The sequence below is a fragment of the Synchiropus splendidus genome, chromosome 2 (assembly GCF_027744825.2).
Source record: "Synchiropus splendidus isolate RoL2022-P1 chromosome 2, RoL_Sspl_1.0, whole genome shotgun sequence".
Taxonomy (NCBI): domain Eukaryota; kingdom Metazoa; phylum Chordata; class Actinopteri; order Syngnathiformes; family Callionymidae; genus Synchiropus; species Synchiropus splendidus.
Window position 1 is genome coordinate 27,128,654 of NC_071335.1, and position 15,344 is coordinate 27,143,997.

The window sequence follows — 15,344 nt, forward strand, 5'->3', positions numbered from 1 at the left end:
GCTTACAAACGCATGGGGATCACTTCTAAACTAGTTAGGAAAACGGGCTCCAGCATGGAGACTGACTCATGAAACAAACTGGACAACTGTTCTGAACCTGAATCATGAACTTCGCACATCTTTTATTGACATTATGGGCTCGAACATGTCGGAGCTGTGGACACACGGGTGAAAACAGCGCCCCTTAAGGTCAGTAAAACGCCTACGATTTCATCGGTTTGATGTGATGACGCTCAATACTTTGGCAGCATGAGGCTGTGTTGAATGTAAAAATCCGTATATTAGCCACGTCGTTGTGTAAGCCACAGTGTTTAGACCGCGAGAAAAATGTAGCGGCTTATAGTCCAGAAATTAGGTACTGTTACTGAAAACACACTTTTACCTGCATTAATTCAGATAACTTTTCCAGACTAACTATTGACTGTAAAATCTACCTGCCTCTGTGCCTTCTGAATTATTGCAGTATAACAGTACAAGCTCCTGTGGCCCCATGAATATACTTAGCAAGTCAGATTTGGTCCCTGGGCCTGAGTTTGTTTCGTCTAGTGTCGCAGCTCGGGTCATCACCGCCAACAAGGTCATGGTTTTGACAGAAAAATAACATGATCTCAGCTCTGTTTCCACGACGGGTTCACTGCGTACGTGGTAACACACCAACACTCTTGCTCAGTTTCTACTGGGCTGTGCCAGCAAGACTCTACCGCCACCTGCTGTTCTGAGTCTGACATGAATTTTAAGTCATAACTAGATCAGTAATGACATGAGTGAGCACAGGTGGAAGCTTCATGGACCATGATGTTAGTGGATGATATAGTGATAGAGAGTGAAGGGAAAGCTGGACACCACAGTGCTGAGACCTGCACGGAACGGAGACAAGAAAACACAGACAGAATTTGCCTTAAAACAAAGGAGAAATGCAGGGCGGGTGGAATGTCGGGTGAACATCACAATGTGGCTGGAAGTCAGCTGGTTGTTGTACAGTAGTAGTCGACCGTCTAGTTGTCTTTATTGTGTGCTTCTCCTGTGGTTGCTCATTGCTGATGCAGTTTTTTTGCTCCCAGTACTTGTGTTGCACCAGTGGTAGGTGAGGTTGTCGTGTGTTCCTGCGACTGTTGAGGTCAACTGACGTCGTGACACTGAAGGGAGGAATCGCTGCTGTCGCCGTTCCTGCGCCTGTTGTGTGGCATGTTCCTGTGGTGTTGTGACGGTTGGCATGTTACGCTGCTGTGTCCTGGTGTCGCCTGGTGGAACGACAGGCATCCTGAGAAACCACTCTCATTTGCAATTGAAATCACTCTCCTTTTAATCTGCTCCAAGATTTCCACGGTTGCAGCTGTGAAAACGGCCTCATATGGAGGTCAGGCTGGACGACAGCGCAGGACGGATGGCTCCCGCAGATAACGCCAGTCTGAATATGCATGAATGAGACCAGCTGAAACCCTAACTTGTACTGCTGCGTGTGCCGAGGTGAGGCAGGAGGATCCCGCCGTGTCCATCCACATGATCGGGTTATAGCTGCGGAGGCTGGAAATGGTTGGAGTGTCGTGAGGAGGTTTGGACTTGTAGCGATGGAAAGAGAGGTGACAACCAGTGCGCTTCAGTAAAGGAGGACGGGCGTGGCGAAGGGAAAACCACGAGTTAAACTGAATAGAGTCGTGTTTAAAATAAACAATTCAGAAGTTCCATGTTCCAAGGATCCATGTCAATTTACTGCAATACATCCGGGGTCACTATACATACGGGGACAGTTGTGAGGGGCCGCTGTGGTGAAGGATAAAAGGACAGAAGAAGTAGAGTCTAAAATTGAGTCCTAAATATTGCTACTGAAATATTAGAAAACAGAATAAATGTTGAAGATATCATTTGATATATTTGTTTTCGCTCATAAACATTAAAAAAAGTAAAAATATTTCACAAGTAGAACTTATGGTAAAACATGTCCCCCATGTATATGCATGAAACACTGTTCAAATTATTGTTGATCATAAAAAGAGTTCTATTTAATATAAAAATATATATAATTTAAAGTTCAATTTACAGTAAAATTTCAATATAACTATTAACAGCTTTGGAGGAGGAAAATGACGAATGAAATAGAAGGAAATATATGCTGTTATTTTCTGGACCTAAAAGTATTTACAAAGTATTTATTTCTTTTTGAAATCCAGGCCGTATTTTCCCTGGTCTGTAATACATCGAAGAACCTTTCAGTCCTGCAGTTCATGTCTTGAATTTCAGCTTGAATTCAAACCGTATTTTGGGTCACTTCGCCTCGAATTTCGTTTGAACGCAGAAATCTGAATTGAAAATTGAGGGAAATGTCGGCCTCATTGCTTCAACTCAATAATAACGTCAAATGAATTTTAATTTTTGTTTGTTTTTTCCAATCCGCTCAAATGTCGACACTTCCTCCTGTGTCTCTTTTTTCTCCACTTTTCTCTGCATCCCATTTTGTTTTAATGTCATAGCAATTATTTAGCACTTCCCCCCCTTTTGCCATTTAAATAAATGACAGTTCATAAGTCACAAACAGCAACACAAACACGAGCGGCGGGACTCACAACATGGCGGCGTGGAGACACACCAGCCAGCGTGAAAGGCTCCCTCTCTTCTGCTGTGTTTCAGTGGAGGAGCGCCGTCCTGCCTCTGAAGACACGAACATCATCTGTACACAGGACTGTCTGCAAACAGTAACACCATTATGTAAGTGTTGGCTGTGTGTGTGTCGGGGAGAGTGGGGATGTGTGTGTGTGTGCGCTCTGCATTGCGTTGAACAGAGCGGCACATGCTGAGGCAGGGAGCACTTCTTTACATCTGCCTTAATTGAACTGCATTCAAGCATAAATGAGTCGGCACCGCCAGCTCGGAACTTCCTGCTACTGGGTGCACGTATGTGTGAGAGACAGTGTCGGTCACTCTGGAAGGAGGAATCAACTGTCCCGTTAATGCTCTTAAAAGAATGAGATCGGTGGAATGTTGTGGATTTTTCCCATTACAATGAATGGGGAAAGAACTAATGCGTTCCAAGCCTTAAAATAGTCTTTTGTAGGAGTGAATGTAGTGTGTGCTGCAGGTGGCTGTTCCTCTATGTGTGTGGCCGCTGCATGTGGGAGGGGTTGCCGAGTGAGTGACGTCTCTCCAGAAGGGAAGAGGTGCCCGGTGCGTGTCCAGCTCTGAATGTGCGCTTCTGTGCAGTTTGGCTGTGACAAAGTCATAAACCAAGTCACGCTCTGTCCCAGACTCGCCTCATCCCTGTCCCAGCTCCAGCCCACAACAGGACATCAAACCCTGGAGTGAGCGCTCCAGCACCTCCCCTGTGACACTCTACCACGGTCCAGTGTGGAGACAGGAAAGGTTTTACACCTCAATATGAAGAAAAAACAGTCAGTAAATGTAGCTAACGGGACACGTCTGCATACAGAGGCTGCGTTATACACAACAACAAAGCGCCTCGTGGGTCAGCTGGTCGGTCCACGCACGTTTTTTTTCTGGCTTTTTTTCAGGGGCGTTCGAGTTCTGGATTTTCGTTCGAAATCCGAACCAAAAAAGTCTAGAAATTTTTATTCCAAGACATTCGAAAACCGAGGCACCACTGTGGTTGGTTGATGGATAGAAGTGTGGATCAGGGACACAACCAGGTTCAAGCGCCAGGTTCAGGACAGTACGTCACTCATTCACACCGTGCCTTCCAGTTGGTCGCTCAGATTTGGTTCCTCTCTGTCCAAAACCTGATTCAAAGAATGGAAACGTTTCCCAGTTCATCACTCTGCCAAGTCAGTCCTTCTCAAAAAAAAATCTCTATGTATGTAAAAATATATATATTTTAAAAAAATACTTAATGGCGTGATGAACTGGGAAATGTTTCCGTTGTTTGAATCAAAATTATTTGAAAAAATATTTGAAACCATTGTTTGAAAAATAGTTATAGTTAGTTATAGTTATTATTGGTACACCTCTGCATAACATTGTATATATAAAAGTATATATATATATATATACAAATAATACCATTTACAGACGCGGTGAGTTGGGGGATGCAAAAAGTATACCTCTTCCTGGGGTGGAGGACGCAACAGCAGTGAAGGTATAAAAAGTTCAGATCAAAAAAAAAAAATCATAGTCAATCATGAAAGGCTGGTGGGAAGGACAGTTGTGAAGAAATCTGACGAAATAATGAGGGAAAGTCGACAACCTAAAGGTAGAAATGAAGACAATATGTGGTGAAGCAGGAAAGGTGGTGGTCTTCCTGAAACACTGTGCTCAGCTCAGTAGGTGGCGCACTGGCGGTTTAAACGTGTCTTTATATATTAAAGAACAGAGAGCTCTGAAAATGATGACTGTTTCATGAAGCCTCACCTGCCTGCTGACTGATACACAAGTGAAACACAACATCACCTCCAAGCAGCCGAGCACGTCATTCATTCCCGTAACCTCACACAATCATCTGGAGCCTTGTTGTGAGCTGTGGCACCACCAACACTGCGAGACCTTGACGTGAAAGGAACCTGTCGCACACAACAGTGACATTCTCTGCTCTGTGTCCTTTCCCTCAGTAAATAAATGTGTCTTTCTGAGGCATGCGGCTAACATGCTGGACCTGCTGCTGTCCTTCAGCTCTGGACCTGCATGGACCCAGCAGAAACATCATCCTCAGTTAGAATTCAACGGCAACTAAACATGTTGTTTCGGGTTCTTTTCCAGCGCGTCCGAGGTGTTTCCAAGCCAACAGGGAGACATGGTCACACCAACCTGCCCTGGGTCTGCACCGGGGACTCCTCCCAGTTGGACAAGCCTGGAGCATCTCATCACCTGAAGAGGTGCCTGAGCCGCTCCATCTGTCTTCCACTTGATTCACAGCGCAAAGTAATGTGAGTAATTGAAGAAGAAACCATAAGTAATACATTTATGATCGCTGCGAGTGGGGGCGGAGTCACGGCGTCGTCCGTCGACTAACTCCTGATTTGGTGTGGTGTCTGCTGCGTGACTCACTGCTCATGGGAATGACAACTGGCTTCCCTTCCCCACCTGAATGATCTCATCCTCCCTTCCACTGAAAGGCAAAAGCCACTGCGTGATGCGAGACGTTCACTTGAGGAGAAGCACCGAGGATGTTGTTTGAAGGACGTGGTGAGACAAGAGGCGAAAGCTGAGAACACTTAACCGACTTGTGTCGAAGAGGAGAGAGACACAGCTCATGCTATACTCTGTTTACTGACTGAACTACTGCAGCCATGTTTAACGTGGAGGGGAAGGAACCAGACCTGAGCATCACTCAACAAGCCCCTGTGTTGTTCTCACAGTAAGATGTGCAGCACCTGCAGACTCCAGCGGAGAGGACTTAGCGATGCTTGTCTCAGCAGGGACAAAGGCTCAGTAAATTCAGCAAAAGTGAGTTGAATGAGATCGCAGCATGGTGTGGCAAGGAACACTTCTCTACTGGGCCTCTACCCGAAAAAGCTTCAACCACACTGTCATCACTGCAACTAGAATGAAATTTATCGAGGAGTAAACGTGTTAAAACTCCACCACCAATGTCAACAGTCTTACTACAACAGTTGCGCAGGCTATTGTAGCCGCGTGCACAGGACTGGCTTGAAACTGGGACCTGTCCAAAAAGAGGCCCACGGATTGTGAGAACTGCTCAGCAACAGTCGTCATCACACCATGGCAGGACGTCCGTCTGACCTGTTGGGAGTCTGACGCCTCAAACAAGTCAACCCAGATGGTCGAGTATGTGCGACAAACTGTTCACACCACCTTGGCCTCGGAGAGCCATGACTTTAGGGTGAATTCAACTAGAAGAAGGAGTGAAATGGAGGAGAAGCTGATGCTAACATTTGCTAGCATTCATGACTTACTGAAAGATCTGATGGACCCAGAGAAGGTGGCATCTGAATCCTCCTTTGCCTTCAGCGAAGATGAATGGCTACGATCTTCCATGATCTTTAGACCCGCCCCCTGCTGACTGACCTACTTCTTTGAGGCAACTTTAGAAGCAGGAGGAAGTCACTTTGGTGACTTTGACTTGTAGCGGCATGTGTTTCATGTCTGTATGAAACCCACATGTCTTGCTGAATTGCGCTACACACGAGCTATACTTTGTACATTAGATGGAACTGTCAAAGCAGAAAAACAGATGTGAGTCGCTCATGTTGTTGACCAGGTTTTGCGGCTGCACAGTGCACATAGATAGAGAGATGGATAGACAGACAGACAGACAGACAGACAGGCAGCGTCCCACATAATATTAACAGGGCTGCATTTTCTGACTCTTTATTGCCAGTGAAGCATCAATATCTGTCGTGAAACTCTTGATTTAAAGGTCAGCAACACTAGAGGAGGAATGAAGGTAGCAGAGGCTCCTCAAGGAGAAACCGCATCAAGGCCTTTCCACATGAGCAGTGGACGACGGGCCTTGTTTTACAACACCAGGTTTCACTCACCAGTCTGGGGCCCGGTCCGTTTCTTCAGCACCAGCGTCTGTTCTGGATCCTCCGGAGCATCCTGAGGTGATGCAACACTCTGCAAAGTAAAAGACCCTCATGAAGCTTTGGTACAGTTTTTGGGCAGGTGAAGTGTATTGCCAGTGTTACTACATGATAACTACTTTATGAACTGACTGTGTTTCTTGTCGTGAGTCCTGGTTGCCACGGCGATGCATCAGCAGAAAATATTTGGGGGAGTGGCTAAGGAGACGAGCTGAGGCGGTTGTCAGGGCGCATTCGTCTTCCCCGCGTGAAAAGGTGCTTCCATTGAAACTTGACTAAATGGTGGCAGACGCCTCTAATATTCCTGATCTATCGGGACACCGGCAGTTTGGGGAATGGTCTTTTAATTACAATGGAAGTGTTTATTTGTGCAAGGGAAGGTGATGGATGAGTTCAATTAGGACGACTTATCTTCGTCTTCAATATTGCTTCATAAATTAGCTGTAACGTCACTAATGATATCTTTAGGAAGAGTCCTCCGTCTTCATTACGCCGTTAAAACCTGGTGAAATGAAGCGCAACAACACTCCAGTCCAGGGGTGAGTGACCAGTCACAGGCTGAGGGCCACGTAGTTTCACTGTGTAGCTGAACAGAGCCACATGCTACAAACATGTCAGGCTGTGAGGCTTCACCTGAGCAGCTGGTCACGTGACTTAGCGGCAGTGTAGCGGTTAAAGCTCATCCCTGTGTGTCACAAGGTTGCTGGTTCACATCCGGCGTACGTCTCCTGTGCATGTATTTATCGAATTCATACATTTTACTGTGATCCTCCTGGAAATATCAAGCGACGTAGATAGAAATGTGGGTGCCATTTATTTGACTTCTCTATATTTTGCCACCAATATCGTGGCCCCGGTATGTGTGTGTGTGAGCTACGCTGCAGACTGGAGCGTCTCCTCTTCACTCCACTGAATTCAGCAGACTTCACCACCATCAACAATGAATCACAGGTGAAACACATGCCACACCTTTAGTTCAGGGAAGGACAAAGTCAAACGTGGAAATGAGTCATGTTAAATCGCGGAACTGATGACGGTCCAAGTCTGAGGACTGCAACCAAACTTGCCGTTGAATCTGTGTGTGTGTGTTGGGGGGAGGTATCTTGAAATTTCGGGGCTCATGTGGTGAAGAGCCACATGAAACTGGGCAAAGAGCTACGGGTTGGCCAGGTCTGCTCTAGTCAGTTGTAATGGTTGGTTAGATCCGGAATAAAGCTAGTTGTCGAGTGTGTTTTTGTTTCATCACTCACAAACATGGATGGTGATCGACACGTATTCAGGGGGTGGCCAGTGTACTCCGGATGAGAGACGAAGTACTGGCTATTCTTGGTTCCCCTCGTCCTGACTGAACCAAGTCGCAAGTCTTGTTTGTTAAAAGCAGGCAGGAGTCGCTCAGAAGTCGCCTCAGAGGTCCATGACACATATGGAATACCAAGATCACTGAGTGTGGAACTTCATTTGTGTTTCACTGCTTCGCCCCTTGTACCCACAGTCTTATAGGTGTTTCATCTTAACATGGAAAACATAAGTCAGTCAATCTGTTTTATTGAGTTTTGGCTTTAATAGGAAAAAGTCTGACATTAGAGTGCAGAACTTCATAATGGATATGGGAGGAAGGTCAGTGAGGAGCGCTCTCCCCGTCTCAAATCGACCAAATTAATTTCCCTGCTTTTATGTTTAAGTGAGCTGCTAAATAAACCTCATTGGAAACAGCTCCACTCTGCTCCGATTCATTTGTAGCCTGGCAGTGTTGCACTTTAAGGGAGGCGGCGAAGAGCCGTTGACCTTGTTTAATATTTATGAAGTGACTAATCCATGAATCGTCGCTGTCATTTTCCGCCATCGCCGGCTCACAGTTCCAGACTGGAGCTGAACGCCTCGGCGAGTTCAGGCTGGGGTGGCTTTCCTGGGGTCTGGGGCTGGGGCAAGTGGTTGGCCGGGAAAACACCTTCCTCCACAGCTTTACAGGGCTTTCACACTGTAGGGCCCAAGTCCGCTTTGCTCAGATGTTTCGGATGGCAACAGCAGACTAGGTTTTGTTTGGGAGGGTTACTTCCTGGTACTGAAACCCGCAGGTAACCGGACTGAAGTCATCGGCTGTGTCCCATTTCTCAGCGTAACTCTGGCACTTAACACTAGCAGGTGGTTCTGAGCGCCCTCCACTATGAAGCGCCCTCCGACGACCAAGTGAAGTGACTCATGTCCCTCAGAATTGGGACCACACGTCACGCGTAAAGACAGCGTGTCATTGGCTGCCGTGCTGTGTTCTGTTTCCTGCATATCCAGTGTTAGAGACAGCGTTTTGGAAATGACAGCTCCAACGTTTTTGCTACCTCTTGCATCGGCGCTGATCATCTCACTTGGTTTGGTGAAGCAACGGAGAAGAAATGTTGCGGTGATAGATGTGTCAGAGGTGTGAGGGTGCTAACGTTAGCCTGGATGCTAGCCCACTGTGGTTTGTTCAGAAGAAATCCAAACCTACTGCTGAACATCCATGTTGGTTGTTCAAGAACGGAGCAGACTGGGTTAAAGAAACGGCGCAGTCTCACCATGTGTGGGACTCTCTCAGGCGTTGGGTTGCACTCCCCGAGGTGTTGTTCATATCAATACAGCGCTCGAGGTGGATATTGAAATCAGTGAAATCCATGTGCAAACAGGCCGAGGAAATGAAAAGGCTTCAATAAATCTGTCGACGCTGTTATGAATCCCAAATGGTGGCTGCAGGAAGGCCAGCTCATTTGTGGCTCGATATGAAATATTAAAGAGCAGAGAATGACATTCATAATGAGGTCAAGCTATTGCTGTATTTCCAGATGTCACCGCGTGTTTTCCTGGCAATAGTGGCGCCATAAAGTGAGAGACCAGCGGCGCGACCCAGGCCAATTATCATCTTACAAGCACGTGCGAGGTCAAAGGTCGGCCGGGCCGAGGATCTCGACAGCCAGTCGCGACACCCGCTCCGTTTACTCCCAGTCATCCGGACGTCTTTACACGGCGGTAACCCAGGGTTCGAAATGTCGCGGCGTTTGTGAGATAAATGTTTAATGCTACTTTTACAGCGAACACTTGAATGGTTTATTATTAATTATTTTAGGTTCTTTGACTCGTGAGGACGTTACATAACTCACTAGACAGGAGCAAACGTGAAGAGTGATGTGAACAGGAACCTGGGTCTGGCATCCCTGGCTAACCATGACAAAGCTCACTGAAGGATTGAGTTGCTAGTTTGAACTCAGAATGCCTTGCTCCTTAACCAAAGATCTGCTCCAACTAACTGCAGGATTCATTTTTCTGCCCTCATTTCCTCCGTATTTCTGTACGTTTCCACAAAGCTTACAGATACAGACCAAACGGAGCAGTTCCATCAGAAACCATGGGGGGGCAGTGTTCCCTGTGTTCCCGTCACTACCGATACGTAGCTCTAATGAGACATGAAGAAGACGATGACGTCCTCCAGTCGCGATATCACCGACCACCACCTCCTATAATCTGTCTGTCATGTCATGTGATCAGCAACGGTAACAACATTACCTTGGTATTGCTGTTCACCTATATGTCCACCAGGGGGAGCAGTCCACAGTCAAAAGTTTACGACTGTGGAACAAGTATTGATCGTGTACCTCTTGCACAGAAGAGGAAACGGAGGCAGTGGTCGGTGAGGACGTTAAATACTGGAATTTCCACCATTGTTATGTCTTCTTCGTGTCTTATTTGAGCTATGTATCGGGTAGCAACAGCTACACTGCCCCCCATGGTTTCTGGTGGTACTGCTCTGTTTGGCCTGTGTCCATAAGCTTTGTGGAATGTAAGGACTAAAAGAAAGCAGAGCACAGACAGACGGCGCCGTCTGTATTCAGATCTGTGCGTAACGTTGAGCATAAATAAGCCTTAAGAGACAGGACAGTCACCAGGGCAGACAGAGTACAACACACTCCCTGATGTAGAACTTGAAGATGGTTTATAGCCTTTAGATCAGGGGTCGTGAAAGGACAACTTTTGTTCCAGGTTACCGGTACAAACCGTTTAACCAATCAGGACTCAGCTGAAGACATCAACACCCGGCTGACAGTTAGTTGACTGCAGTCTTCAGACACCACCTTCAGTCTGATGGACAGGTCACCTCTGGACTGGTTGGAACTAAAACCTGGACCCACACTGGCCCTTTGTGGAACAGTCGGGACTCCCCTGCTCACTTGACATGACACCACAGGGACAAGGCGTTTCACCCTCATCTGCTTTTCCAAAAGAGCCCAAATCAGAGCTTGGCATTTTAAGTTCCATCAGCCATCATCTTCGTTGGGCTTTGCAGGTATCACCTGCCATGAAGATACTGAAGCGAGAGCCAGTGGAAGGTGGGAGAGAGTCATGCTTCCTCCGCCGCTCGTGCGCTCCAGGCCTCCTGTGGTGTGTTTTTATGAGCGAGGAGGATGAGAGCGCGTGGGTGTGAGGAGCGCCGGACTAATCCTTGTTTCCCTCCATGTATAAACTCATAAACGCTCACACAATCTCGCTGCCTACAGAGAGTCAGCGATGTAATTTTCCCTTTCTGCTCGGAAATAAGGGATCTGGAATCTAATAACGGCCTCAGCTCTCCTCCGTGTTTATGATCCTCCTCGTGTGGCAACGGCCAAGCGGAGCAGCCAGGAAAACCTGTCTTAGTTCACTCGGAGTGGAAAGTGGCGAGAACGCGGAGCATCCCGCGACCGAGTCTGCAGTGTGGCTCCAACAAGGATGAGGAGCTGTCCAAGTGGAATTAAGGAGGCAAAAGAGGACAAGGCGTATGTGAGGAGTGGAAGCCTGTTGCCTTGCAGCCAGTGGCAATACATTAAAAATGTAAAGTCATTTGGCCCTACATGTCTCTGGAGTGGAAGAGAGGAGGCTGCAATCGCTCCTCCTCAGCACAGCGGTAAAGAAGCAGCTCCCAGAGCGGCGGGACGATTCCGTCCTGCCTGTGACCGCCCATACATTAGGAGGCTTCACTGTGAAGTGACAGCCCATACGTGGACGGCGGACCTTCAGCTGCTCTCACCAGCTCTGAATTGAAGTCACTGTCACTGACTTTGTTGTGGCGCGGAGGAACTCAGTTGATCTGACACACGTTTGTTTTCAAAATCTGCAGAGACAAAGAATTTTAAAGGCCTTTCTATTCAAGGGAATCTAAGACACCGAGCCCTTTTCCTGTCTTCTTCATCAGCTTCCCACAGTCAGTCAGCCTCCTCTTCTTTTTCCAAGTACCTCCATCCCCAACCCACTCCTCTCCACGAGTCCAAACCATCTGGCCTCACTGTCTCTGTCACTGTCTCCACACCTCACTGTCCTCTGATAAAACTGAGCTTGTCCACTGTGGTCACTCCCAATGACCTCAGTGTCTTCAGAGATGACATGTCAGTCCAAGACACCACTCCACTCATGAAGGTCACACACATGAGAAGGAGGAGGAGGAGAAACCCAACAGGGAAGATGGATGTCTTGGGCCTTTTTTAAACCAAAAAACAACAGAAAAAATCATAACTGAAATAGTCGAGTGAAAAAAGCCACCTATAGCGTAAGTGAGATTTAAATTTACTGTCATCAAACCAATCCTTTCCTGCCTCCATATTAAACATATTTACGGCTGTCTTCCCAGACCGACCAAAGTCACACGCCAGGATGCGTTTGCCATCTCAGGACATAAACAGCCCAGTTACCAGCAAGATGTCCCTCTTGTCGTGGCGTCACAGATCACCCCTGACCGACATCCCCTCTGCTTCCACCCTGTCTGCACTCTCCTCTTCATCTCCCTTCGTGTCTGGCCAATCTGATCCTGAATATTGTCCCTCACGTGCACCATGGCAGCGTCCTTTTTAAGAGACGGATGAAGATGTTGCGTGCAGCCGTGACAGTGCGCCTGCTAAGTGATGGAGAACTGATGACTCAGCAGATGATGAGCAACAGTTTGAGCAAGCATTGAGTCACTGACATCGATGGCAGCGATGTAATAAACTCATGCTTCACACATCCCATCAGCGATTTAAGACCTGGAAAGATAAATACATGTTTAGACTTTAAAACCCTGCCTGGGAAAAACAGAGGAAATAAATGGAGATTTTTTTCACACATGACTTTTCCTCCACTGATGGGGGGGGGAGCCTATCCCAGCTCCTCGGGGTGGCGTTCACCAGCCCATGACTGAACCCACAAAAACCTCTCACTCACACGATTCAGAGACATCAGTTATCTGGTGTTTTTTTGGACTGTGGGAGGAAATTGGAGTGCCAAGAGGAAGCCTACTCAGGCACAGGGCCGGCATGCAGCAGGAAAGCGCCTTCGTGCGATGAGGCTGCTCCCCAATGAGATCCGTTTCTCTCAAATCCTTTCAGGATGACATAACCGCTGTGGATATTGGGGCAGAGTGCGCAGGAGCCGCAGCTGTGCACGTGGCCCCGTGGGGACGTGAATTACCCGCCACTGACGCTGCAACACTTGAAGGAGTTGGCTCCCCCGGAGTGACTGCTTCCTTAAGAGAAGAGGAGAAATCCTCCCCTCGACGGAGTCAGCGGCGCCGTCCAAAATAAAATAGGTCCCTGCATGAATTATTCAAGTGTTTTACTCATTATTCTCCCGGCGAATGCTTTGCCTGCTTAATTAACACTTTCTCGTCTCCAGAAAAGAAGCACACAAAAGCATTTGCCTCTGTTTTGTTTGATGTCTGGGAGGAAACATGCACTTTCTCGCTTCCCTCCCGCCTCTGGCGCGGAAGATGCTGCTGTGTGGAGCTGTGGCTGAGGAGGCTGGAGCTGAGGCCGCTGAGGTGGAGGCCAGCGACTGAAGAGAAGACCCGGCTCAATAAACGCTAGGACTCGCCGGGTCCTGTGGGGACCGACGTAGACCATGGTGACATCACAGCGCACCCCAAACACCAGCCCTGTCATGAGGTCTGTCGAGGTTCTGGACTCAAAAGCAGGAGACGGTTTGATCCAAAACAAAAACAATGAGGGGCGACACACCAGGAGGGTGACGACAAGACAAGACCAGACTAGATGTTGAGAAGACTACGACTAAACAATGACTTGGCAAGACCACAACTTGACTTGACAGTGCAGACAAGACCGGACTTGACTAGAGAGTCACTTGACTTGACATGGAGACTTGACTTGACAGTGACCAGACAAGATACTTGACTTGACGTGGAGACTTGACTTGACAGTGACGAGATAAGATACTTGACATGACGTGGAGACCTGACTTGACAGTGACTAGACAAGATGGAAGTCGACTAGATTGTTACTTGACGTGGAGACTACACTTAACTTGACAAGATGAGACAAGACAAACGGTTACTTGACTTGATATAGAGACTTGCCTTGACAGTGACTAGACAAGATGGGAGTCGACTAGAGGGATACTTGAAGTGGAGACTTCACTTAACTGGACTAGATGAGATAATGACTTGACAGTGATGAGACAAGAGGAAGGACAGTTACTTGACTCGATGTGGAGACTTGACATGGCAGGACTCAACAGTTGCATGACTTGATGTGGAGATGTCACTTAACCTGACAAGATGAGGTGAAGACTAGACAGGACTCGATCAAATGGTTTCTAAACTTCACTTGGAAACTTGGCTTAACTTGACACGACTTGACTTGACAGTGAGTAGAAGAGATGGGACGCCACTACACGGTTACTTGACTTGATGTGGCGACATCACTTAAATAGACACGACTCGTCGAAATGGTTTCTTGACTTCACATGGAGAATTACAGCCCTGTTCGTGTCTGGCTTCACTTTGTCTATTTATCAAGTTTCTGACAACAAACAAACTTCAAAACAAACATGGCAACTGTGGAAGAAGTAGTGTATGTATGTATATGAATTTCCGCCGCTGTAATGTCTTCTTCGTGTCTCATTTGAGCTACATATCTGATAGTAACAGCAACACTGCCCCCCATGGTTTCCAGTGGTATTGCTCCGGTTGGCCTGTATCTCTAAGATTTGTGGAGACGTGCAGAAGTATGGACCAAATGAACGTAGAGCACGGAGTGAAGGCTTCGTCCGGATCGGGATCTGACTCTGTATCCAGTACATAACGTTGGTCATAAATGGGCCTTAATCCAACATCATCACCAGTGTGTCCTGAGCCGATCGGGCACCTGCAGGTGCCGCATGATGCCACAGATGTACAACATTCTGGAGCCGGTGATTTTACATCCACAGTCTACAGACTAAGCAGGGTCTCCGGAGATCTGAGCCCACAAGCCGGGCATGGATTTATGGGCATTAACTCGGTGGGATCAGAGGAATGGGGGTCTGGACGCCCCCGCTGCCCCGAAGCAAATGTGTATTGAGCAGTGCCAACGACATGCCGACTATTATCCAATGACAAAACCTGCTGGAAGCAGTGTGCCTCTTGTCTGGCCCAGTGCGTCACACGGCCTCTCCGTCAGGATAGACAACACGCAGCTCCCGTCCATCCGTCAGCCATCGGTCGGTCGGCTGAGAGCTGCTTTTGACGGATTGTTCCATCTGAGCGGGCGACGCTGCGACATCGAACTCTCGCTATCGTTCCTGCTGGCCTCTTCGGCTGTCATCCTTCTTCACTGCCTCTTCCTTTCAGCGCTGTCATATGAAAGGTTTCCACACAAAAATAGGTCCTTCTCACAGGGATGAAAGAATCGCTCTATTTTTAATCAATGGGAGGAAGGTGCCGTCTGTAGCGCGAGACTTAGCAAAGACCTGAAATGTGATTAGCAATGACCCATATTCCATTGGCTTTACCGGCAGAGAGGGAGCCTGCAAGAGACGCTCGATACCGAAGCACGGCAGGCGCTGGTCGTCCATGGCTCTGACCGCAGTCTCAGTCAGGTCCGGGCTTAG

General features: G+C 47.7%; 1 protein-coding gene across 3 annotated transcripts in view; it reads right to left on the reverse strand.

Moving 5' to 3' along the window:
- The window catches only part of LOC128754896 (protein ELFN1-like), a 92,582-nt gene that overhangs the window by 51,104 nt on the left and 26,134 nt on the right, over positions 1-15,344 (reverse strand). For 2 of the 3 annotated variants that reach the window (XM_053857862.1, XM_053857860.1), the window contains exon 2: positions 6,444-6,522. The exons of the other annotated variant lie outside the window; for it this stretch is intronic. The gene's annotated coding sequence lies outside the window, so the exon portion shown is untranslated. The remainder of the gene's footprint in view (positions 1-6,443; positions 6,523-15,344) is intronic. 3 annotated transcript variants of the gene reach the window in all.